The sequence below is a fragment of the Oncorhynchus gorbuscha genome, unplaced genomic scaffold (genome assembly GCF_021184085.1).
Source record: "Oncorhynchus gorbuscha isolate QuinsamMale2020 ecotype Even-year unplaced genomic scaffold, OgorEven_v1.0 Un_scaffold_5662, whole genome shotgun sequence".
In the NCBI taxonomy this organism is placed as follows: Eukaryota; Metazoa; Chordata; class Actinopteri; order Salmoniformes; family Salmonidae; genus Oncorhynchus; species Oncorhynchus gorbuscha.
This window is the reverse complement of record NW_025749419.1, coordinates 7,501-20,984: the sequence shown is the minus strand read 5'-3', so window position 1 is coordinate 20,984 and position 13,484 is coordinate 7,501. Positions and strand designations below refer to the sequence as shown.

Sequence of the window (13,484 nt, the reverse complement as noted above, 5' to 3'; positions counted from 1 at the left end):
GTGTGTGTGTGTGTCTCAGTGTGTGTGTGTGTCTCAGTGTGTGTGTGTGTCTCAGTGTGTGTGTGTCTGTGTGTGTGTGTCTCAGTGTGTGTGTGTCTCAGTGTGTGTGTGTCTCAGTGTGTGTGTCTCAGTGTGTGTGTGTCCCAGTGTGTGTCTCAGTGTGTGTGTGTGTGTGTGTGTGTGTGTGTCTCAGTGTGTGTGTGTGTGTGTGTGTGTGTCTCAGTGTGTGTGTGTGTGTGTGTGTGTGTGTGTGTCTCAGTGTGTGTCTCAGTGTGTGTGTGGACTCACGTTGTTTGACATCATGATGGTGAGGAGAGACTTGTTGTGAGAGTTGAAGGCAACGTTCAGGGTAGTGGCCTGGACCATGATGAGGATAGCATGAAGAACTGACACACACTCAGGAAAACAATCTGATAGACACACACACACACACACACACACACACACACACACACACACACACACACACACACACACACACACACACACACACACACACACCCACCATGAGGAAGTGAGGTACAACTCCTATACCGTCTCTCTTTAGGTTCAGTAAGGATACAGACAGGAAGTGGGTTACACACAGTCTCTCTTTAGGTTCATTAAGTAAGGTACAGACCAACTCCTATGAGGAAGTGAGGATACAACAGGAAGTCAACAACTATACAGTCTCTCTTTAGGTTCAGTAGGTAGGATACAGACAGGAAGTGGGTTACAACTACTATACAGTCTCTTTAGGTTCAGTAGGTAAGGATACAGACAGGAAGTGGGTTACAACTACTATACAGTCTCTTTAGGTTCAGTAAGGATACAGACAGGAAGTGGGTTACAACTCCTATACCGTCTCTCTTTTAGGTTCAGTAAGTAAGGATACAGACAGGAAGTGGGTTACAACTCCTATACCGTCTCTTAGGTTCAGTAGGTAAGGATACAGACAGGAAGTGGGTTACAACTCCTATACCGTCTCTCTTTAGGTTCAGTAGGTAAGGATACAGACAGGAAGTGGGTTACAACAACTATACCGTCTCTCTTTAGGTTCAGTAGGTAAGGATACAGACAGGAAGTGGGTTACAACTACTATACAGTCTCTCTTTAGGTTCAGTAAGGATACAGACAGGAAGTGGGTTACAACTCCTATACCGTCTCTCTTTAGGTTCAGTAAGGAAACAGACAGGAAGTGGGTTACAACTCCTATACCGTCTCTCTTTAGGTTCAGTAAGTAAGGATACAGACAGGAAGTGAGAGACAACTCCTATACCGTCTCTCTTTAGGTTCAGTAAGGATACAGACAGGAAGTGAGAGACAACTACTACAACAGACATATAGAACAGCTATGAGGAACCACTCCTAACTGAGCTCTCTTTTCTTTAGGTTGAGTAAGGATACAGACAGGAAGTGGGTTACAACTACTATACCCCGTCTCTCTTTAGGTTCAGTAAGGATACAGACAGGAAGTGAGGAACAACTCCTAACTGAGCTCTCCTCTCTCTTTAGGTTCAGTAAGGATACAGACAGGAAGTGAGGAACCACTCCTATATGAGCTCTCTTCTTCTTTTAGGTTCAGTAAGGATACAGACATATAGAACAGCCATGAGAAGTGAGGTTACCACTCCTATTGAGCTCTCTTCTTCTCTTTTAGGTTCAGTAAGGATACAGACAGGAAGTGAGGCACAACTCCTATACCGTCTCTCTTTAGGTTCAGTAAGGATACAGACAGGAAGTGAGAACAACTCTAACTGAGCTCTTCTTCTCTTTAGGTTCAGTAAGGATACAGACAGGAAGTGAGGAACAACTCCTAACTGAGCTCTTTCTTCTCTTTAGGTTCAGTAAGGATACAGACAGGAAGTGGGAACAACTCCTAACTGAGCTCTCTTCTTCTCTTTAGGTTCAGTAAGGATACAGACAGGAAGTGAGGAACCACTCCTATATGAGCTCTCTTCTTCTCTTAGGTTCAGTAAGGATACAGACATATAGAACAGCCATGAGGAAGTGAGGAACAACTCCTAACTGAGCTCTCTTCTTCTCTTTAGGTTCAGTAAGGATTCAGACATATAGAACAGCCATGAGGAAGTGAGGAACAACTCCTAACTGAGCTCTCTTCTTTCTCTTTTAGGTTCAGAGGATACAGACAGGAAGTGAGGAACAACTCCTAACTGAGCTCTCCTCTTCTTTTAGGTTCAGTAAGGATACAGACATATAGAACAGCCATGAGGAAGTGAGGAACCATCCTAACTGAGCTCTCCTCTTCTCTTTAGGTTCAGTAAGGATACAGACATATAGCACAGCCATGAGGAAGTGAGGAACCACTCCTATATGAGCTCTCTTCTTCTCTTTAGGTTCTGTAGCAGTCCAGTAGAGAGCGTCCAGAATGTCCTGACCAAACGAAGAGAACAGCCTGTCTGCAACCTGCAGGGAACACACACACACACACACACACACACACACACACACACACACACACACACACACACACACACACACACACACACACACACACACACACACACACACACACACACACACACACACACACACACACACACACACACACACACACACACGGTTAGTCGGCTGTGCGTGTGTGTCTCAGTGTAAAGCTGCAGGTACAGGTGAGGTGTTAAAAGCTGCAGGTAGAGGTGAGGTGTTAAAAGCTGCAGGTAGAGGTGAGGTCTTAAAAGCTGCAGGTAGAGGTGAGGTATTAAAAGCTGCAGGTAGAGGTGAGGTATTACAAGCTGCATGTATAGGTGAGGTATTAAAAGCTGCAGGTACAGGTGAGGTATTAAAAGCTGCAGGTAGAGGTGAGGTCTTAAAAGCTGCAAGTAGAGGTGAGGTATTACAAGCTGCATGTATAGGTGAGGTATTAAAGCTGCAGGTAGAGGTGAGGTCTTAAAAGCTGCAAGTAGAGGTGAGGTATTACAAGCTGCATGTATAGGTGAGGTATTAAAAGCTGCAGGTACAGGTGAGGTATTAAAAGCTGCAGGTACAGGTGAGGTATTAAAAGCTGCAGGTAGAGGTGAGGTCTTAAAAGCTGCAGGTAGAGGTGAGGTATTAAAAGCTGCAGGTAGAGGTGAGGTATTAAAAGCTGCAAGTAGAGGTGAGGTATTACAAGCTGCATGTATAGGTGAGGTATTAAAAGCTGCAGGTACGGGTGAGGTATTAAAAGCTGCAGGTAGAGGTGAGGTATTAAAAGCTGCAGGTAGAGGTGAGGTATTAAAAGCTGCAAGTAGAGGTGAGGTATTAAAAGCTGCAGGTAGAGGTGAGGTATTAAAAGCTGCAGGTACAGGTGAGGTATTAAAAGCTGCAGGTAGAGGTGAGGTATTAAAAGCTGCAGGTAGAGGTGAGGTATTAAAAGCTGCAGGTAGAGGTGAGGTATTACAAGCTGCATGTATAGGTGAGGTATTAAAAGCTGCAGGTACAGGTGAGGTATTAAAAGCTGCAGGTACAGGTGAGGTATTAAAAGCTGCAGGTAGAGGTGAGGTATTACAAGCTGCATGTATAGGTGAGGTATTAAAAGCTGCAGGTACAGGTGAGGTATTAAAAGCTGCAGGTACAGGTGAGGTATTAAAAGCTGCAGGTAGAGGTGAGGTCTTAAAAGCTGCAGGTAGAGGTGAGGTATTAAAAGCTGCAGGTAGAGGTGAGGTATTAAAAGCTGCAAGTAGAGGTGAGGTATTACAAGCTGCATGTATAGGTGAGGTATTAAAAGCTGCAGGTACGGGTGAGGTATTAAAAGCTGCAGGTAGAGGTGAGGTATTAAAAGCTGCAGGTAGAGGTGAGGTATTAAAAGCTGCAAGTAGGGTGAGGTATTAAAAGCTGCAGGTAGAGGTGAGGTATTAAAGCTGCAGGTACAGGTGAGGTATTAAAAGCTGCAGGTAGAGGTGAGGTATTAAAAGCTGCAGGTAGAGGTGAGGTATTAAAAGCAGCAAGTTCAGCTGAGGTATTAAAAGCTGCAGGTAGAGGTGAGGTATTAAAAGCTGCAGGTACGGGTGAGGTATTAAAGCTGCAAGTAGAGGTGAGGTATTACAAGCTGCATGTATAGGTGAGGTATTAAAAGCTGCAGTGGGTGAGGTATTAAAAGCTGCAGGTAGAGGTGAGGTATTAAAAGCTGCAGTAGAGGTGAGGTATTAAAAGCTGCAGGTAGAGGTGAGGTATTAAAAGCTGCAGGTACAGGTGAGGTATTAAAAGCTGCAGGTAGAGGTGAGGTAAAAAGCTGCAGGTAGGGTGAGGTATTGAAAGCAGCAGGTTCAGCTGAGGTATTAAAAGCTGCAGGTAGAGGTGAGGTATTAAAAGCTGCAGGTACGGGTGAGGTATTAAAAGCTGCAGGTAGCAGTGTTGTAGATAATATATAGTTTGATGACAGACTGTTCTCTGATAAGGTGATACATCATGCTGTAATCTCAGTGTGTTACCTCCAGCATGTTGTAGATAATATATAGTTTGATGACAGACTGTTCTCTGATAAGGTGATACATCATGCTGTAATCTCAGTGTGTTACCTCTAGATAATATAGAGTTTGATGACAGACTGTTCTCTGATCAGGTGATACATCATGCTGTAATCTCAGTGTGTTACCTCCAGATAATATAGAGTTTGATGACGGACTGTCCTCTGATAAGGTGATACATCATGCTGTAATCTCAGTGTGTACCTCCAGCATGTTGTAGATAATACCAGAGTTTGATGACGGACTGTCAACACATGACAGACCTGGTGATACATCATGCTGTAGTCCACGTAGGGAGAGGACGAACACAACACCACGATGACACCCTTCAACACATCACAGACCTGGGCTGGCTGGAGGAGAGGAGACCCACTGTGGAGGAGAGGAGAGAGAGAAGAGTTAGCATGATGACACCCTTCAACACATCACAGACCTGGGCTGGAGGAGAGGAGAGTGGAGGAGAGAAGAGAGAAGAGTTAGCATGATGACACCTTCAACACATCACAGACCTGGGCTGGAGGAGAGGAGAGAGAGAAGAGTTAGCATGATGTTACCTCAGACCACAGCAGGGTAGGGTCAGTAGTCTGATGAGGTGTGTGTAGGTGTGTTACCTCAGACCACAGCAGGGTAGGGTCAGTAGTCTGATGAGGTGTGTGTAGGTGTGTTACCTCAGACCACAGCAGGGTAGGGTCAGTAGTCTGATGAGGTGTGTTACCTCAGACCACAGCAGGGTAGGGTCAGTAGTCTGATGAGGTGTGTGTAGGTGTGTTACCTCAGACCACAGCAGGGTAGGGTCAGTAGTCTGATGAGGTGTGTGTAGGTGTGTTACCTCAGACCACAGCAGGGTAGGGTCAGTAGTCTGATGAGGTGTGTGTAGGTGTGTTACCTCAGACCACAGCAGGTAGGGTCAGTAGTCTGATGAGGTGTGCTTACCTCCAGACCACAGCAGGGTAGGGTCAGTAGTCTGATGAGGTGTGTGTAGGTGTGTTACCTCAGACCACAGCAGGGTAGGGTCAGTAGTCTGATGAGGTGTTACCTCAGACCACAGCAGGGTAGGGTCAGTAGTCTGATGAGGTGTGTGTAGGTGTGTTACCTCAGACCACAGCAGGGTAGGGTCAGTAGTCTGATGAGGTGTGTGTGTAGGTGTGTTACCTCAGACCACAGCAGGGTAGGGTCAGTAGTCTGATGAGGTGTGTGTAGGTGTGTTACCTCAGACCACAGCAGGGTAGGGTCAGTAGTCTGATGAGGTGTGTGTAGGTGTTTTACCTCAGACCACAGCAGGGTAGGGTCAGTAGGTGGACGAGGGCCAGTAGGACTCTGAGAGGCAGGGTGAACACGTACAGGAAGGCATCCAGACACAGGAAGAACCCAAACAGCATCAACTACACAGAGAGACAGTTTATATCACTATGGTGACTGTTTATATCACTACGGTGACTGTTTATATCACTATGGTGACTGTTTATATCACTACGGTGACTGTTTATATCACTATGGTGACTGTTTATATCACTACGGTGACTGTTTATATCACTACGGTGACTGTTTATATCACTATGGTGACTGTTTATATCACTACGGTGACTGTTTATATCACTATGGTGACTGTTTATATCACTACGGTGACTGTTTATATCACTATGGTGACTGTTTATATCACTATGGTGACTGTTTATATCACTACGGTGACTGTTTATATCACTATGGTGACTGTTTATATCACTATGGTGACTGTTTATATCACTATGGTGACTGTTTATATCACTATGGTGACTGTTTATATCACTATGGTGACTGTTTATATCACTACGGTGACTGTTTATATCACTACGGTGACTGTTTATATCACTACGGTGACTGTTTATATCACTACGGTGACTGTTTATATCACTATGGTGACTGTTTATATCACTATGGTGACTGTTTATATCACTACGGTGACTGTTTATATCACTACAGTGACTGTTTATATCACTACGGTGACTGTTTATATCACTACGGTGACTGTTTATATCACTACGGTGACTGTTTATATCACTATGGTGACTGTTTATATCACTATGGTGACTGTTTATATCACTTACAGCATCAACTACACAGAGACAGTTTATATCACTATGGTGACTGTTTATATCACTACGGTGACTGTTTATATCACTATGGTGACTGTTTATATCACTACGGTGACTGTTTATATCACTATGGTGACTGTTTATATCACTACGGTGACTGTTTATATCACTATGGTGACTGTTTATATCACTACGGTGACTGTTTATATTACTATGGTGACTGTTTATATCACTATGGTGACTGTTTATATCACTACGGTGACTGTTTATATCACTATGGTGACTGTTTATATCACTACGGTGACTGTTTATATCACTACGGTGACTGTTTATATCACTATGGTGACTGTTTATATCACTACGGTGACTGTTTATATCACTACGGTGACTGTTTATATTACTATGGTGACTGTTTATATCACTATGGTGACTGTTTATATCACTACGGTGACTGTTTATATCACTATGGTGACTGTTTATATCACTATGGTGACTGTTTATATCACTATGGTGACTGTTTATATCACTATGGTGACTGTTTATATCACTTACAGCATCAACTACACAGAGAGACAGTTTATATCACTATGGTGACTGTTTATATCACTACGGTGACTGTTTATATCACTACGGTGACTGTTTATGTCACTATGGTGACTGTTTATATCACTATGGTGACTGTTTATATCACTATGGTGACTGTTTATATCACTACGGTGACTGTTTATATCACTACGGTGACTGTTTATATCACTATGGTGACTGTTTATGTCACTATGGTGACTGTTTATATCACTATGGTGACTGTTTATATCACTATGGTGACTGTTTATATCACTATGGTGACTGTTTATATCACTACGGTGACTGTTTATATCACTATGGTGACTGTTTATATCACTATGGTGACTGTTTATATCACTATGGTGACTGTTTATATCACTATGGTGACTGTTTATATCACTTACAGCATCAACTACACAGAGAGACAGTTTATATCACTATGGTGACTGTTTATATCACTACGGTGACTGTTTATATCACTACGGTGACTGTTTATATCACTACGGTGACTGTTTATATCACTATGGTGACTGTTTATATCACTATGGTGACTGTTGCCTTGGTAAATGTAATCACGCTTCCCAATAGGGGGCAGGAAGAGTGAGAGGAGGGGGCAGGAAGAGAGACAGGATGGGAGGGGAAGAGTGGGAGGAGAGGGCAGGAAGAGAGGGACGAGGGGCAGGAAGAGAGGGAGGAGGGGGCAGGAAGAGAGGGAGGAGGGGCAAGAAGAGTGGGAGGAGGAAGAGTGGGAGGAGGAAGAGTGGGAGGAGGGGGCAGGAGGAGAGGGCAGGAAGAGTGGGAGGAGGAAGAGTGGGAGGAGGGGGCAGGAAGAGAGGGAGGAGGGGGCAGGAAGAGAGGGGAGGAGGAGGGGGGCAGGAAGAGCGGGAGGAGAGGGAGGAGTGGGCAGGAGGAGAGGGAGGAGGGGGCAGGAAGAGAGGGAGGAGGGGGCAGGAAGAGAGGGAGGAGGGGGCAGGAAGAGTGGGAGGAGGGGGCAGGAAGAGTGGGAGGAAGAGGGGGCAGGAAGAGCGGGAGGAGAGGGAGGAGTGGGCAGGAGGAGAGGGAGGAGGGGCAGGAAGAGGGGAGGAGGGGGCAGGAAGAGTGGGAGGAGGGGGCAGGAAGAGTGGGAGGAGGGGGCAGGAAGAGAGGGGAGGAGGGGGGCAGGAAGAGTGGGAGGAAGAGGGGTCAGGAAGAGCGGGCGGAGGGGCAGGAAGAGTGGGAGGAAGAAGGGCGGGAGGGAGTGGGAGGAGGGAAGGGCGTGAGGAGGGGGAGGAAGAGCGGGAGGAGGGGGAGGGAAGAGCGGGAGGAGGGGGGAGGGAAGAGTGGGAGGGAGGGGGAGGAAGAGCGGGAGGAGGGGGGGGGGGGAGGAAGAGTGGGAGGGAGGGGGAGGAAGAGCGGGAGGAGGGGGAGGAAGAGTGGGAGGGAGGGGGAGGAAGAGCGGGGAGGGGGAGGAAGAGCGGGGGAGGGGGGGAGGAAGAGCGGGAGGGGGAGGAAGTGTGGGAGGAGGGGAGGAAGTGTGGGAGGAGGGGGAGGAAGAGTGGGAGGAGGGTGGTATGTGTGTGTGTGTGTGTGTGTGTGTGTGTGTGTGTGTGTGTGTGTGTGTGTGTGTGTGTGTGTGTGTGTGTGTGTGTGTGTGTGTGTGTGTGTGTGTGTGTGTGTGTGTGTGTGTGTGTGTGTGTGTGTACCTTCTCTAGTTCCTTGGGGATCCGGAGGCAGGTATAGACCCTCTCTCGTCTCTCTGTGTATTTAGCCTCATTGTGTTCCAGGAAGTATCCTCGGGTCAGCTCCGCCCCCATGAACCTCGCTAGGGACAGATCTACACACACACACACACACACACACACACACACACACACACACACACACACACACACACACACACACACACACACACACACACACACACACACACACACACACACACACATCAATCCCGTCTATCTCAATCTGTCCACACTGCTCCTCAATCTGTCCACACTGCTCCTCAATCTGTCCACACTGCTCCCCAATCTGTCCACACTGCTCCTCAATCTGTCCACACCTCACCCCAATCTGTCCACACTGCCCCTCAATCTGTCCACACTGCTCCTCAATCTGTCCACACTGCCCTCAATCTGTCCACACTGCTCCTCAATCTGTCCACACTGCCCCTCAATCTGTCCACACTGCCCCTCAATCTGTCCACACTGCTCCTCAATCTGTCCACACTGCTCCTCAATCTGTCCACACTGCTCCTCAATCTGTCCACACTGCTCCTCAATCTGTCCACACTGCCCCTCAATCTGTCCACACTGCTCCTCAATCTGTCCACACCTCACCCCAATCTGTCCACACTGCTCCTCAATCTGTCCACACTGCCCCTCAATCTGTCCACACTGCTCCACACTGCTCCTCAATCTGTCCACACTGCTCCTCAATCTGTCCACACTGCTCCTCAATCTGTCCACACTGCTCCTCAATCTGTCCACACTGCCCCTCAATCTGTCCACACTGCTCCACACTGCTCCTCAATCTGTCCACACTGCTCCACACTGCTCCTCAATCTGTCCACACTGCTCCTCAATCTGTCCACTGCCCCTCAATCTGTCCACACTGCTCCTCAATCTGTCCACACTGCTCCACACTGCTCCTCAATCTGTCCACACTGCTCCTCAATCTGTCCACACTGCTCCTCAATCTGTCCACACTGCTCCTCAATCTGTCCACACTGCTCCTCAATCTGTCCACACTGCTCCTCAATCTGTCCACACTGCTCCTCAATCTGTCCACACTGCTCCTCAATCTGTCCACACTCACCCCAATCTGTCCACACTGCTCCTCAATCTGTCCACACTGCCCCTCAATCTGTCCACACTGCTCCTCAATCTGTCACACTGCTCCTCAATCTGTCCACACTGCTCCACACTGCTCCTCATTCTGTCCACACTGCTCCTCAATCTGTCCACACTGCTCCTCAATCTGTCCACACTGCTCCTCAATCTGTCCACACTGCTACTCAATCTGTCCACACTGCTCCTCAATCTGTCCACACTGCCCCTCAATCTGTCCACACTGCCCCTCAATCTGTCCACACTGCTCCTCAATCTGTCCACACTGCTCCACACTGCTCCTCAATCTGTCCACACTGCTCCTCAATCTGTCCACACTGCTCCTCAATCTGTCCACACTGCTCCTCAATCTGTCCACACTGCTCCTCAATCTGTCCACACTGCTCCTCAATCTGTCCACACTGCTCCTCAATCTGTCCACACTGCTCCACACTGCTCCTCAATCTGTCCACACTGCTCCTCAATCTGTCCACACTGCTCCCCAATCTGTCCACACTGCTCCTCAATCTGTCCACACCTCACCCCAATCTGTCCACACTGCCCCTCAATCTGTCCACACTGCTCCTCAATCTGTCCACTGCCCCTCAATCTGTCCACACTGCTCCTCAATCTGTCCACACTGCTCCTCAATCTGTCCACACTGCTCCACACTGCTCCTCAATCTGTCCACACTGCTCCTCAATCTGTCCACACTGCTCCTCAATCTGTCCACACTGCTCCTCAATCTGTCCACACTGCTCCACACTGCTCCTCAATCTGTCCACACTGCTCCTCAATCTGTCCACACTGCTCCTCAATCTGTCCACACTGCTCCTCAATCTGTCCACACTGCCCCTCAATCTGTCCACACTGCTCCTCAATCTGTCCACACTGCTCCTCAATCTGTCCACACTGCCCCTCAATCTGTCCACACTGCAGAATCTGTCCACACTGCTCCTCAATCTGTCCACACCTCACCCCAATCTGTCCACACTGCCCCTCAATCTGTCCACACTGCTCCTCAATCTGTCCACACTGCCCCTCAATCTGTCCACTGCTCCTCAATCTGTCCACACTGCCCCTCAATCTGTCCACACTGCCCTCAATCTGTCCACACTGCTCCTCAATCTGTCCACACTGCTCCTCAATCTGTCCACACTGCTCCTCAATCTGTCCACACTGCTCCTCAATCTGTCCACACTGCCCTCAATCTGTCCACACTGCTCCTCAATCTGTCCACACCTCACCCCAATCTGTCCACACTGCTCCTCAATCTGTCCACACTGCCCCTCAATCTGTCCACACTGCTCCACACTGCTCCTCAATCTGTCCACACTGCTCCTCAATCTGTCCACACTGCTCCTCAATCTGTCCACACTGCTCCTCAATCTGTCCACACTGCCCCTCAATCTGTCCACACTGCTCCACACTGCTCCTCAATCTGTCCACACTGCTCCACACTGCTCCTCAATCTGTCCACACTGCCCTCAATCTGTCCACACTGCCCCTCAATCTGTCCACACTGCTCCTCAATCTGTCCACACTGCTCCACACTGCTCCTCAATCTGTCCACACTGCTCCTCAATCTGTCCACACTGCTCCTCAATCTGTCCACACTGCTCCTCAATCTGTCCACACTGCTCCTCAATCTGTCCACACTGCTCCTCAATCTGTCCACACTGCTCCTCAATCTGTCCCACACTGCTCCTCAATCTGTCCACACTGCTCCTCAATCTGTCCACACCTCACCCCAATCTGTCCACACTGCTCCTCAATCTGTCCACACTGCCCCTCAATCTGTCCACACTGCTCCTCAATCTGTCCACACTGCTCCTCAATCTGTCCACACTGCTCCACACTGCTCCTCATTCTGTCCACACTGCTCCTCAATCTGTCCACACTGCTCCTCAATCTGTCCACACTGCTCCTCAATCTGTCCACACTGCTACTCAATCTGTCCACACTGCTCCTCAATCTGTCCACACTGCCCCTCAATCTGTCCACACTGCCCCTCAATCTGTCCACACTGCTCCTCAATCTGTCCACACTGCTCCACACTGCTCCTCAATCTGTCCACACTGCTCCTCAATCTGTCCACACTGCTCCTCAATCTGTCCACACTGCTCCTCAATCTGTCCACACTGCTCCTCAATCTGTCCACACTGCTCCTCAATCTGTCCACACTGCTCCTCAATCTGTCCACACTGCTCCACACTGCTCCTCAATCTGTCCACACTGCTCCTCAATCTGTCCACACTGCACCCCAATCTGTCCACACTGCTCCTCAATCTGTCCACACCTCACCCCAATCTGTCCACACTGCCCCTCAATCTGTCCACACTGCTCCTCAATCTGTCCACACTGCCCTCAATCTGTCCACACTGCTCCTCAATCTGTCCACACTGCTCCTCAATCTGTCCACACTGCTCCACACTGCTCCTCAATCTGTCCACACTGCTCCTCAATCTGTCCACACTGCTCCTCAATCTGTCCACACTGCTCCTCAATCTGTCCACACTGCCACACTGCCCTCAATCTGTCCACACTGCTCCTCAATCTGTCCACACTGCTCCTCAATCTGTCCACACTGCTCCTCAATCTGTCCACACTGCTCCTCAATCTGTCCACACTGCTCCTCAATCTGTCCACACTGCCCCTCAATCTGTCCACACTGCTCCTCAATCTGTCCACACTGCTCCTCAATCTGTCCACACTGCTCCACTGCTCCTCAATCTGTCCACACTGCTCCTCAATCTGTCCACACTGCTCCTCAATCTGTCCACACTGCTCCTCAATCTGTCCACACTGCTCCTCAATCTGTCCACACTGCTCCTCAATCTGTCCACACTGCCCCTCAATCTGTCCACACTGCTCCTCAATCTGTCCACACTGCTCCACACTGCCCTCAATCTGTCCACACTGCTCCTCAATCTGTCCACACTGCTCCTCAATCTGTCCACACTGCTCCTCAATCTGTCCACACTGCTCCTCAATCTGTCCACACTGCTCCTCAATCTGTCCACACTGCCCTCAATCTGTCCACACTGCTCCTCAATCTGTCCACACTGCTCCTCAATCTGTCCACACTGCTCCTCAATCTGTCCACACTGCTCCACACTGCTCCTCAATCTGTCCACACTGCTCCTCAATCTGTCCACACCTCACCTCAATCTGTCCACACTGCCCCTCAATCTGTCCACACTGCTCCACACTGCTCCTCAATCTGTCCACACTGCTCCTCAATCTGTCCACACTGCTCCTCAATCTGTCCACATCTCACCCCAATCTGTCCACACTGCTCCTCAATCTGTCCACACTGCTCCTCAATCTGTCCACACTGCTCCTCAATCTGTCCACACTGCTCCTCAATCTGTCCACACTGCTCCTCAATCTGTCCACACTGCTCCACACTGCTCCTCAATCTGTCCACACTGCTCCTCAATCTCTCCACACTGCTCCACACTGCTCCTCAATCTGTCCACACTGCTCCTCAATCTGTCCACACTGCTCCACACTGCTCCTCAATCTGTCCACACTGCTCCTCAATCTGTCCACTCTGCTCCTCAATCTGTCCACACTGCTCCTCAATCTGTCCACACTGC

The 13,484-nt window shown here is 48.8% G+C and overlaps 1 long non-coding RNA gene and 1 pseudogene across 1 annotated transcript; both read right to left on the bottom strand.

Annotated features, from left to right (window-relative positions):
• Nucleotides 1–288: 288 nt before the first annotated feature.
• Nucleotides 289–4,431, bottom strand: LOC124029155. Its single transcript, XR_006837733.1, has 3 exons — nt 4,407–4,431; nt 2,271–2,406; nt 289–386 (listed from the first exon to the last, which is right to left on the bottom strand). It is a non-coding gene; the product is annotated as an uncharacterized LOC124029155 (long non-coding RNA).
• A 58-nt stretch (nt 4,432–4,489) lies between these two features.
• LOC124029154 overlaps nt 4,490–13,484 on the bottom strand; it is a 12,062-nt pseudogene continuing 3,067 nt past the window's right edge.